The sequence below is a fragment of the Caretta caretta genome, chromosome 1 (assembly GCF_965140235.1).
Source record: "Caretta caretta isolate rCarCar2 chromosome 1, rCarCar1.hap1, whole genome shotgun sequence".
Lineage (NCBI taxonomy): Eukaryota > Metazoa > Chordata > Testudines > Cheloniidae > Caretta > Caretta caretta.
The window spans coordinates 147,690,027-147,703,667 of NC_134206.1; the positions used below are offsets into that span (position 1 = coordinate 147,690,027).

General features: G+C 38.1%; 1 protein-coding gene across 4 annotated transcripts in view; it reads left to right on the forward strand.

The window, feature by feature from the left end:
- The window catches only part of IL1RAPL1 (interleukin 1 receptor accessory protein like 1), a 1,168,446-nt gene that overhangs the window by 1,035,321 nt on the left and 119,484 nt on the right, over positions 1–13,641 (forward strand). The window lies entirely within an intron of this gene.

A 13,641-nucleotide genomic window follows, 5' to 3' on the forward strand; every position in this document is an offset into this window, starting at 1 on the left:
TCAGTGACAGTGGTGGACCATGGTGGACTCTACATGTAATGTGTTGGTATTGTATGTTTTATAAATTGAATATTTTTGCCCCATTAGTTGTCTAAATTCTGAACAGGTCCTGAAAATACAATTTAAATTTCTAATGATAAAACAGGGATGCTGTATAAGGTCTTATCAGTGTAAAAACAGACTCCAAACAGGTATTCATGGCTTTCAGCTTTGTCAAAATGAAGAAAATGCCAAATTTACATGAACAGGCATTTTGAATAAAGTCAAAAGAAACCAGTTATGTGGCTTCAGGTATTTAAATGCTCACTTTGATTAGAAAGTGCTGCATGTTCCAGGATTTGACACAGCTTAGTTAACCTCTGGTACTTCAGATGTTATACTTTATTATTGTTCAGTCCTCAGGTGCTCTCATTGGCTTTGATAGTCAGTGATTAATAGAACTGACCACAAATCACTTGCAAACATTTCAGTCTGAAAACAATCCAAGCCATTGTGACTTTAGCTAATATTCAGAGCTGGAAAAAAGCAAACCCAGTACTTGAAATATCCTCCTTCAAATTTCCCTTCTGTCATGTAATATCATCTCATGTTGATCAAGAGTTACTTTTTAGGATTGATTTAGGTTATTTCACATTTGGTGTGGAGCGGAATTTTCACAGCTCTTAGAACATTTTTTTACTGCATAATACATGTTTGAAAAGAAGGAAAGAAAGAGAAAGAAAGAACAAGAACTCTGCTAAAGATGGGTTGAATTCAGCTTTTCCTAAACATCTTTTCTCTTATCTTTCAAAAGAAAAGGTTTTACAAAGGATTATTTCATATCACATTCCAAGCACGTCAGAAAAACTGTTTTGAACTGCTCAGAGACTTATGCAGAATGTGACAAGGTTACATTCTAACTTTTAACATGCTCATCGTTAACATTTTGTCATTCTCTTAGCCTGTCTGATCTGAGGGAGATGAATTCATTAGAGATAGGTAAATAAAAAAGTGATTTTCTTTCTAAATTAGTATAATGACACACTTTCATGATGAATTTTCTAAATCATTTTCAGGTTATACTTTCCTCTCTATGGGTTCAATTATCTTTGTCATAAAAAAGAGCTTTTTCACAGACAACCTTTATCCATTTTTCAGAGACTAATTTAACTATTAAGCTGTTAACATCACACTTTAAAGAGGATGATGGATTGCCTTTTAACCTATTTGAAATTTTTCAGATTAGATATTATAATATTCATAGATATAACCTTACCAATTATGATGAGCAAAAACTGAAAACACAAATATGTCTTTAACCTTGAAACCTGACATGGGTTTGGATAAGATAGACTTGTCATCTCATAGATTCTAATTCTTTCTCCGGGGTATGGGCTCATGGTAAGTCTATGTGCTTTCCTAAATTGACTGGGATTATTCTTAAATTCATACCCCAGGGACCAGATTCTGATCTCACTTTGGTTGTACACTAGTTGTAACTGCTTTTACATCTGTGGACTTACTCCTGATTAACTCTGCTGTAATTATGAGTACATTTTGGGTGTGTCTACACTGCAATAAATAAATTACATACATACATAAATAAAACCCACGGCAGCGAGTCTCAGAGCCTGGGTCAACTGACTTGGGCTTGCAGGGCTTGTGCTATAGGGCTAAAAATAACAGTGTAGACATTCCTGCTCAGTCTGTAGCCTGGGCTCCAAGACCTCTTCCCTCACTAGATCTCAGAGACTGGGCTGCAGTCTAAGCAGGAACATCTACCGTGCTACTTTTAGCCCCATAGCATGAGCCCCGCTAGTCCAAGTCAGTTGATCCAGGCTTCGGGGGAGCAGGGGGCTACTGCTGTATTGATGTTTTTCCAGAACACATGGGTAAGATTCTATTTTCAGTTACCCCTAAGGCATTCCACTCATTCAGTGGATTACTCCAGACTTACCCTGGGTTTACTCCAGTGTGTCAGAGAACAGAAATTGATTTATAGGTCTCCAGGCTGTTTTACCTCAGTAATTTCTCATGCAAAATAATGAGAGGAGCCATGTTAATAAAGGCAATAATAGCTCCTATTCAGAATGACATTGTTCACCAGATTTTTTCTGTAGAATTAAAGTGACCAATAATAAGAGTTCTAAAGCTGTGCAGAGCCGCCTCTAGGATGGAACAGTTCAGCTGCTTAACGGCGTACGATAGCAGTGTGTAAGGATGCAATAAATCAGCAGATAAATCCTCAAGATGTAACGCTACAGGTAAACATGAAGGACCAGATCCTTGTTCCTGCTAAGTTACCTGTGCATCACCAGAGTAGTGCAAAATGACCTTAAATCTACACTAAATAGGCAGCCGATGATTCCCTGGTCTGAGTAATTAGCTGGAGTATATTTAGCCAAGCCTCCTGATTTCTCCCTATGCCAAGGGAGCAAGAGAGGGTGTTATGTATCTTGGTGGTAGGGTATGGAGGATGCTGCACTGCAGTGATCTTTGCCATTTAATAACGGCTAGAGTCCATTACCATACAGTGCAGGTTAGAGCAGCCTTTGCCTCTGAATGTGAGCTAGGCGAAGCTGAGGACTAAGGAATCTAAGGGCCACATCCTGAGCTGCAGTGTTGGCACAAAATTTCCCCAAAGCTGACTTAACCAACCTTGGTTTTCTTGCCAAGTCCCCGTTCATCATGTTGTCCAATATTCTGTTCCCTTTATTACCTTTTTTTCCCAGAGCATAAGTGGGAAGTTTTCAAACATGAAACAGACAGCTAGGCACCTAACTCCTATTTGTGCCTTTTGAAAAAATATGCTCCGTAACCTTGAACCAGGTGTCTTGGTAACTAAACTAAACATAGTTTTACTGAGAAAAATGGATATACTAACCTCTTTAGTGTAATAATATCCAGCTTAATTAAATCATCTCACTGATTTATTTTCAGCATTTGCCTTACTGTTTAGTGCAGTAATGATAGTCCTACGTGATACTTCTTTCCCCTCCCTAGTTCATTCTATTTTTTTTTTCACCTTGTGGAAGGTTCCATTATGGTAAAAGTAAGACTGCAGCTATCTTGACTGCAAAGAACCAGGGCAGCCATCACAGACTTCAGACAGTGTGCCCCAGCTTGTCTCACACACTTAGCAAATAGGACCAAGAAACAGCAATAATTCCTGCAGATAAGCACTCTCTCTCTCTCTTGCCTAGGCTCCTTAATCAGGTTTCAGAGAATGAAAAAAATTGAAGAATAATGTATCAGTCCCTGAAACGAGTGTACCTTTCTTCTCACCTTCTTTGCTGAACAGCAGGGTTTGTACGTGGGCGGGAAATGTGGAGCAGGTGAGATAAACTGATCTGCAGAAGAGATGGACATTCCTCCGCATTCCCCCTCAATCAGTGAGGGAGTTAAATGTCAGTCAGAAAAGGTTACTATTGTTGACTTCATGTTAGGCTGCTAATCAAAAGTCTCAGTTTAGGGATGGAGGAAAGTAAGTACAGTAATGTATCATTAGGTACAGTTCTTCCTCCGCCATTTAAAATACCATTAAGAGTTTAACTTAAGATAATTTCAAATTCAAGGTGACAGATTGACCTTAATTTACCTCCCTGTGCCTATTTCAGGGTTCTTGGAACAAGGACTGGTGCTGTAATTTCAGGATGCCATGCAGTAATTCTGCAGATGGAATGGCACTAAGACTTTAACATTTTATTAATACATGAGCCCATTCAAGCATGTATAAAATATGACTAGTATATGTAATATCACTTATATCCATTGTTGCCTTAATAACTCCACAGCTGAAATCCATGTATGTCCATGTGCTGTGCATCACTGGCCTTGAGTCACGTAACTTATCTAGGCTCACTACCTGTCAAACTACCCTTCTAATCTGTCCAAAATACAATTGCTAAAGTCATCTTCCTTTCCAATTGCTCTGATCATGTCACTCGCCTCCCTGAATCCCTTTATTGACTTCCTGTCTCCTTTGTATCATGTTAAAGCTATTCATCCTTGACTCTAGGCCCTACATAATCTCTCTGACATTTGTATCTCTGTTTTCTTTTTCATCTGTGCATTCCTTCTTGCATCCTATCAACTTACTGCTTCCTTGGTCTCCTTCTTCTATCCTTGATTTTGTGCCTTCTATCATGCCCCAGTCCCAGGGCTGAGACAGTCTTCCTGTTCTCGCATGTCAGCCAGTTGCCTTCACCCCCGTCTTTCAAATCCCTCCTTAAAGGCTTCTTTTGCCAGCCATCATTTTTATCATCGTGACTTATCCCCACATCCTGCTATTGTTCCATTGTTTAACAGATATTGTAACTCTAGGGGGCAGTGCAAATATCTCAGAATGCATTTGTAAAGTGTTGTATAAACTTAAGGCACAATATGTAGTTTACTCAGGAAATGCAATGTAACTAGATAGGCCCAGCCATGTGCCTTGGATGCCAGCATACTCGGGCTCTGTCAGACAAATGAGGGAAGCAATTTACAGTAGTTTTCCTTGGATAATACTTCATCCTTTATCAGGCCCACAGAGTTCAAGTCAGGGGATTGTTACCTGGAGTGTTTCAGTTTTTCTCAACAGCTGGACAACATGCCTAGCAAAGAGAGCAAACCTCTTAAGCAGGACCCAGAGACATACAGGCCAATATTTTAAAAAACGGGTGCTTAAATTCTTCAATCCTTGTTTAGGCACCCATATAAGAAGTTTTATTTTCAAAAGTGAGGATGATTTGTAGTGTCTCAAGTAGGGCACCTACAGACTGAGGCATCCAGAATCATTAGTCACTTTTGAAAATCTTGGTATGAGTGCCCAGGGACTCCCGTTGACTTTAATAGGAGCTGCGGGTTACTCATCACTTTTGAAAATCATGTATTTAAGTGTCTAACTACAGATTTAGGAAACTTAGTTTAGGCGCCAATTTTTAAACATTTTTAGCTACAGGGCATAAGGCAGAACTTTGAAGGAAAGCTGCAACCTATTTTCCCCAGCGTAATGTCTGAAAGCTGTCAAAAGTTGTACCTATGAATCAACTGCAACCTGTGTATCTTTAAAGAGTTTTTAGTTCCAATTGGCAGGTTAATGCAGGTGGTGGCCATCCTGCTGAAATGTGATGTCATTTGTGGAGAGTGCAATGTGAAGGCCTGAATAAGAGACTGGTTTTGGTACCTGCTTCAATGTGGGTTTAGGCATCAGAAGAAAACATTAATACTTACGGGTTTAAGGTCACACAGTTTTAAAACTTCTTTTTACATTTGTTCAGCCATTACTGAAATAGATTAATACTTTGTGAACAGATTCTTATATTGAACTCTCACACTGCCATTGTCACAAATCTACACTGTGTTTCAGCAGTGGACCATTGTGGTACTATATGCAGAAATGACAATTGTTTAAACTGAAAAGTTTCAGGGTTTTCATGATGACATATTTCTTGTCTGAGTAAAATGGGTGAAATTTTCCTTTGTCTTAATTTTATTGTATGTCACTTCTTTTGCTCTTGTGCTACATTATGCTCTTTTCATTGATATATTATAGGAATTGAAACAAAAAATTCAAAATGTGTATGAAAAGTTCAGTTGAAACAAATGTGACTTTGTAGTAGCTACACAATATATGCATGGAATTCATAGATACCAGGACCAGAACGGACCTCTGTGATCATCTAGTTTGACCTCCTGTATAACATAAGGCATAGAACACAATCATTCCTAGAACATCTCTTTTAGAAAAAACATATTATACTGATTTAAAATTGTCAGTGATGGAGAGTCCACCACAGCCCTTGTCAAGCTGTTCCAATGGTTAATTACTCACTGTTAAAAATGTATGCCTTACTTCTAGTCTGAGTTGTCTAGCTTCAACTTAGAGCCATTAGATCATGTTATACCTTTCTCTGCTAGATTGAAGAGTCCATTATTAAATAGTTGCTCCTGATGTAGATACTTCACAAACTGTAATCAAGTCACCCCTTTACCTTCTCTTTGTTAAGCTAAATGGATTGAGCTGCTTGAGTCTATTACTTTAAGGTATATTTTCTAACCCGTGGATCATTCTTGTACCTCTCTCTGAACTCTCTATAATTTGTCATCATCTTTCCTGAACTGTGGACAACACAACTGGACACAGTATTCCAGCCACAGTAGCACTAGTGCCAAATACAGAGGTAAAATAACCTCTCTACTCTTACTCAAGATTCCCCTCTTTATGTATCCAAGGGTTTCATTCGGGCCACGGTGTCACACTGACAGCTCATATTCCGCTGATTATCCAACCCCAAATCTTTTTCAGAGTCACTACTTCCCACAATGAAGTCTCCCATCTTGTAGACACGTTCTACATTTTTTGCTCCTAGGTGTGTTCATTTACATATTTAGCCATATTAAAACACATATTAAAGCACCTAAAGCCAATATATTTTTTTCTTTCTAATGTTAGGGCCAGATCATGAACCTCAGATTTTCACAGAGCCCAGACACATTGAAGAGAAGATCAAGCACCTTCATAGTACCATTCCCTAGTTCTTGCACCCATCGAACCCCAGTTCCTAACTGGAATCACCAGTCACAGTCCTTTGGGTAAATGTTCGGTGGAGCAGAGGCACACTCAGCTCCAAGGTTTTCCATGGCACACTTCTTGTATTAAAAGTAGGTCACAAAGCATTTTGCAGTAGCGGGTTCTTCCATGGCAAGGAACTCTCTGAGGCAGGTAGAGCTAGCAGGGGAAGAGACTATTGCAGACCGGAGTGGTTGGATTCCTCCATACAATTATTCATTCATCTGGGCATGAGGTGGAAAAAAATCACTGAGTGGAAAGTATATTTTTAGGAGGAGAAAGATGGCTTTCTTTTGAGTGTGAAAGTCAGTGCTGAAGTTATTTAAAGAAACAGGTGAATGACATATAAGTGAGAAAGTATTTTTATTCTCAAAGGATAAATAGGGGTATTCGGTCATACTAGTTACCACACTATCTGCCCAGCTAGAAACTGTTGGATGAGGCCAAAACAGTGTTGTCACTACTTCCAATCTCAGGTGCAGGACCAGGAATGAAAAAAAGAGTGAGCATCAGTCCCTGTGATCATTGATAACTATAGTTCTGACATTAGAAGGTGTTTGTTATTTCTTATAAGTGAATTTCTGTTTCTTTAATAGGTGACTTTTGTACAAAAATCACAAAGCTACCATTTCATAAACAAGGATATGTGAAGAAATTCACTAATCAGCCAGCTTCTCTTCTAAAACATTTATCATCTTAATGGGGTTGGGGATACTGCCTATCAAAGTTACGAGGCATTACATGTCTCAGAACATCTCCCAGCCTTTGATGGCACACTAGCTGCCTCTGCAGGGCAATGCAGAGAAGCAGTGTGGAAAGAAAGTCTGAATCAGTTCACCTGCATTAATTATTTATTATGATGGTATTGCTCAGTGTCAAGCACACATTAAAGTGAGGTTAGCCGAGCTGAAGAAAATGTAGCCTTTGTGATCCACGTGGGGAGATAGTAAAGTCAAAAATACATTGCAGCGGGTGGCAGTTTAAATTCCAGAAGGGAAAAGGAAAATAGAAAACCTGTTGTGGGTCTAAATTTTGCCCACAATGTCTGTTGCCTGGAGTTTGGAGCTCTGATATTTTAGAAGCCATTGTGAGAAGTTCCTGAATTTAATCATCATGTAATGATTTTTTTTTAACTTAAACGGTAGCTCTTTGGAGCAGGGATCTGTCTGTATCTATGTATAGTACTAAAGCGAATGTGGCCCTGATCCTGAATGGGCTCTCTGGGTGTTATCACAATATAAATAACAACAAGGTTAATATCCTGCTTCTCCTTTTTTTGAAGAAAAAAACCCCATAACGTTGTTTTAGAAGAACAAGCCTTGATTCCTGGTTCTTGTTATCTGCAGCAGTAAGCAACAGACTTTAAGTTTTGTACCAAGCACTGTAAGGAGGCAGAATCAGACACTAGATCTACTACTGTCATTCCTTTCTCACCTTGATAATATGACCATCTAACTCTGCAGGGCAGGAGAGGTTTTGGCATCTTCATCTATAAATGATCAGGTTATGTAATGGATGTGGTTTTCGCCATACTGCTATATCTGCTATAATACAGTCTCTCCTTTTCTTTCATTTTACCACTAAATTGAAATCCATACATCAAGGGTGAAATTTATAGGGGGAAAAGATCTGCCTTGGAATTCAGAGTTTCTTAAAATGTCCAGACATTTATTTCTTAGAGTAGGGGAAAAGACATGTTGTTTCATGAAGGTTTAGAAAGAGTCAGAAATAGAATATCAAGTCAAACACAAAGCACCTTGTATTATTGGAAGTAGAGAGCAAACAGTTCCTACTCTTTCCTTTCTGCACTGTAAGTTAAAAGTTAGTATCCATTCTTGAGACTCAGTTGGTTAGCAAATTTTTAATCTAAACCTGAAGGGACATTATTTCTTTGCACTAATGCCCTCTGAGATATCCTATTATATATGAGATTATTAATAAACTGTTCTGGTCTCTGGTTGTGCTTCATAATGAAGACTAAATCCAAGGTAATAAATAGCCCCAATGATTAGTAATACAATCTTTCTTAATATCATCTACCTGTAGGGCCATTTCTGACCTTCCTCATAATGAAAACAGAGGCATAACTCAGGAACACCTTTTACAGCTAAGTACTGGGGGGAGTGGGGACACTCATACGCGTGTGCGCATGCAAGAGAGAGAGAGAGCAAGAACTACTGCTCAAGGGGAAAAAAAGAAAATGAATGTGTGTGGAGCTGGGAAACTGTCAGACTGTAGCCTTTTTTTATTATTAAAGAAAGTGTGCATTGTGGGCAGGGGAAGTGGACTTGTATATATGATTGTTAGTACAGAAAAAATGAATGGATTCAACCACATCTAACTTAAAGGCTTTTTTTGTGACAGCTAGTGTGGTATGTTCAATATTTCTAATCTTTAGGACTGTACTTTGTGTTGTGTCCCAAATGCACTTATGTAGAAATGGGAATAGATATAGATGCACTGATTTGTATGGTTTGTTTTGTTTTTTTAGGTATAGGTACATAAGGTTTCTTAGAGTACTTACTTGCCCTTTACTGTGCACAATGGACATTCAAGCATCCTCACAGTGAATTAAAGATATTAATTCGTCACATTATTTTTGTTCAAATTTTCAAAAGTGACAAAGCAACTTAGGAGCCAAAGGGCTTGTCTACATGGCAAGTTACTCTGTGGCAGGCAAGGGTGTGACTCTACTATGCACCAGCTTGCTGTGCAGTAACACCTGTGTAGATGCTGCTATAGTACAGTGAAAATCCTGGAGTGTGACTCAGCATACTTTACTTTCAATGAGATTTACTATCTGAAATATCTATGTCCCTTTTGCTACAACTGACTATAGGACTTCCTTTTTCAGTATTTATTAGATCAAATAAATAAATACAAAGCCCACAACAATCATGAGGTACTTTTAACATTTGCTAGCCCTCCAGCCAGACTTTGGGTCATCTCTGTGAAAATGAGGAAGAAGTTGATAGCAAATGAGAAGCAACATTAACATTTGGTGTCTTAGAAGCAGCATGTGTCTGTTTCTTCTGTATAAACCTAAGCAGAAGTATTTTTTGTTCTGTAATTGTGGACTACAACTGTAGACATAAGTAGGCTCTGGAGAATTTGAATATGTTCCCAACTGCTGACAAGCAAAAATAATAATAAATAGCCCATAGTTAATCCTGGCTGATTTAATAGTTACAGTAGTTGAAAAGGGAGAGTCTCCTGATAGGGACAAAAAAAGAACTGCCAGAACACATTAAAACAAGGTTAAATAGACTGTGTATCTCATGGAGAACAATTTTCATAATTTAATATGTTTGTGGCTCTCAGTTATTTACAAAAAGAAAAAAAAATTGTCCCCAGATGTAAAATGTTCATACAGCACAGCAAAAGTTAAACTCCTAAGGGTCAGATATTCCATTGAGGCTCTGACCCTGAATGATTAGATTCAGTGGTCATGAAAGAGGTCTGCTTGTTTATTCAATGGGAAAATGCAGACTATGGAGGTATGATTGCTAAAGCACAGTGCATTAATTGGTCCACGTAAACCCTGAGGGCGCGCACTAAACATCCTATAATGCGCGCTTAAACATAGCCATGAAAGCACTTGAGGAAACTTAGTGCACACTGTCAAGGTCTGAATGGGCCAGTTAATGCACAACGTAGTGTGAATTACCCCACCATGTAGACAAGCTCTTAGATTGTTGTAAACCCTCTGGGGAATGGGCTGTCTTTATGCTTGGTGTTCCCACAGCACCTAGCACATTTGGGTTCTGGTGCATGACAGGGGGTTTCCTATGTGCTATGATAAGACATGTAATAATTAATAATGCTAATTAAAAATTATACCATTGATCATACCAGTGTGTGTTCCCTGATTCATTTTTTCATCTATTTTATAAGCTAAACTTTAGTATCTGGCCCTGAAAATACCCATAAAAATTGTAATGTTAATACAAGATTTTAAAATTATTGCAAGAGTTATTTAAAATTATTGCAAGTTAATATATTTGTTCATTTCCCATCTTTATGATTCTCCAGTCTTGGGACTCAAATGTATGGAAAGCATCTGTAAGAGACTAGATTCTGCTGTACTTAGAGCTCTCTAAACCCACACTTAAGTCATCTTATACTCATTTCATCTGGAAAGATGGCAGTAAGTTGTTGTTAACATTGTGAAAGGCAGCAGATATAGCTGCATATTGTATCATAAGAATAGACAATTTTAAAAAGAGTATAAGATGAAGTACCCTTTCACAAAGCTGTAATTTTAACTGGTAATTAAACTCAAGTGTTTCATTTTCCCAGTCAGCTCATCAGTAACACTAGAAAATAAATGATCTGAAAGTGAAATCCTTTGGGGAAAACAATAGTAATTAATTACATTTCTCAAGGGAGAACATATTCCCAGTGCTTGTTTCTGGGTAACCTCTTGAGCAACAAACATTGTAATGTAAGGTGGGATAGAAGGTAGGAGGCTGATGGAAATTAAGATAATTTAAAGTGAATATTCATGAAGTTTCCAGCATTGGCTTATACATTAAATCCACCATCATTTGTTGTTTTCTAACAAATTGCAAAGTCAATATATAGATTACTCAATGTGAAACTATTTTACACCAGATATAATTTAATATCTCAAGACTCTCTGCATATGAAAGTGAGGAGAACAGATTCCATAGGATTTGCTGCAGTTCTTTCTTGGCACTGCTCCAGAGGTTCATCATATATTCATAGACTTTAGAGATGGAAAAAACCTAACAGATTATGGAGAGGTAACTACTTGCAATACATGGTTATTTCCTAGAGAACATACTATTATTTTTTCCCCCATCAATTTTAAGACTTGAAGTGATTGGACTTCTCCTATTGTTATTGATAAACTAATAGGCTTCCTTTTTTTGACTATCTTCTGATATTCAGCCTAAACGTTCTTCTGCTTAATTTAATCCAGTTACCTCAATTTATTGTGTTTATTCTCTGCATGGTTATCCTAACACTCTTTGGTTCTTTTTAGCCACCCTACATGGATTAAAATTTTAATCTATTTTAGTATGACAAACCGTTGAGACCTTTAATAATTTTTGGTGCATTTCTCTGTGATCCCTCCATTGTAGGGATCCTGACATACATAACACAGTGTCAGCCAACCACACTGAGAAGAGAAATCACTATCTTTGGTACCAAAACCACAGTGCTCACTCAAGTGAGCTAAAGATGCCATCCAGAAAATAAATAAGCATTTCCAATATTGCCATGTAAAGAAAACAAGCTGATCCTATTACCTGCCTTTGGAGAATGTGGCAGACATCTGTACTATTTTAAGAATAGTATGTGTCTCAGTTTACCTGTGTGTTGTTATAATACTGGCTGCATGGTGTCAAAGTGTTAACCCCAGTTGAACATAACATTTTTGAAACTGCTGCCTGTGAGGTACAGCACTGCTGCTACTACCAAAATTCAGAGCTTGCTGATAATGTTTTGAGCTATGGGATAATGCCCAAGATACCAACTGCTGCAACATAGAGCAGGCCCACACCTCCAAATGTTGCAGGGTGAGTCGCACCCATCCTACCCTCAAGTTGCCATCTGCCACCATGTTAGAGGTACCCACTTTCCATTTTTCCAGTGATACTTGTATTTCTCAGCCTCTTGAGGCAAAAATACAATATGATCAGATTCACAATGAGACATCTAAAGGACAAGGTGCATCTTAGGTTTTGTGAAGCCCTGTGCCACTTTAAATGTGTAGGAATCCAAGAATGTTTGCACATCTTATACTAGAAAGCAGCCGATTCAAGGCCGTAACCATAGTCTTCAAGTAATCAGTGATGGGACCGGCAGGAGTTTGCTGTGTTCATAAACTCCCTGAGCTAGTGTTTCTGGATCATGAATACCTTTGAGTCAGTGACTCCCAGAACAGAGGAACTTGTGCCACAGTAAACACAGTACGTGTATTTAGTGGTGAGCCTGAAACAACATTTCTGAAAGTCAGAAACATTTGGAAATAATTTACTTAGCATATATAGCATTTTCTCTGTCCTCACCATTCTGATTCAGTATTTCTAAGTACAAAATTAGCAATAATATAAATGAGAGCAATATGAGGCAGATGCTCAGCTGGTGTAACTTGTCATATCTGAAATCAGTGGAGCTATGACAGTTTACACCAAGTGAGGATCTGCCCCAGATGTGTATGAGACGGTAATAAATTTGGGTCTAAAGCATAATTGCTGTACCTCCTTAAAGCAGTCATCACTCTTAAAAGACAAAAGTTTACCCAGCACTCCTACAATTAATTTTCACTTTTTATATCCTGTAAGTTAATGATATCAGAAAGCATCATCTTGAAACTGAGGTCAAAGAAAGTTACAGAGAGGGTAAAAGAAAAGAACGCACATTCATTACAAGATTTGTTTGTCTGTGTTTGGGTCTTTGTCCCAAAAGGTCAATATGGAAAAAAAAAGTTTCACTTGTCTTGAACTATGCCATTGCTACACTGGAACTCAAAATCAAACATATCACAAAGTAAACACATGCTGAATTAATATGATTCCTAAATAATTAGCAATTTCAAGCAGATGTGCATAATATAACAGAAAGGTTGAGAGAAGACAAGGTAAATTTCAAACCCACTTGAAACCTGTGAGTTACTTACAAAGCCAACTGTTTGAAAGTTCTTTGCACATAACATGTTTAACCATTTGGTGTAGCCAATGTTCCAACATGACAAAGTCTAAGTAGCACCAAATGACTGGAAATCATCATAGTGATGTGTCGAGTTGGAGAGGAAAGTATTTTCATCCCATGCGAGCTGCCTGAACATCATGGGAAGATGACATGGGAAAGCAACAGGAGTCACAAACAGAAAAAAAATGAAATCTAAATAATTCAGCATGGGAGACTATATATCTGGATTTCTAAAATAAAAAGCCAGAAACAGGTTATTAACCACAACTAATGACAACTTTCCACAGAACAAGTGAATTGCAACAGGCTGGTAATACTGGCTTTATTATTATTTGTTTGTATTGCACCAATGCCTAGGTCAGAGCCCAGTAATACTAGGAAACATACAAACACATTATAAAGAGATGGCTCGTGCCCCAAAGTGCTTT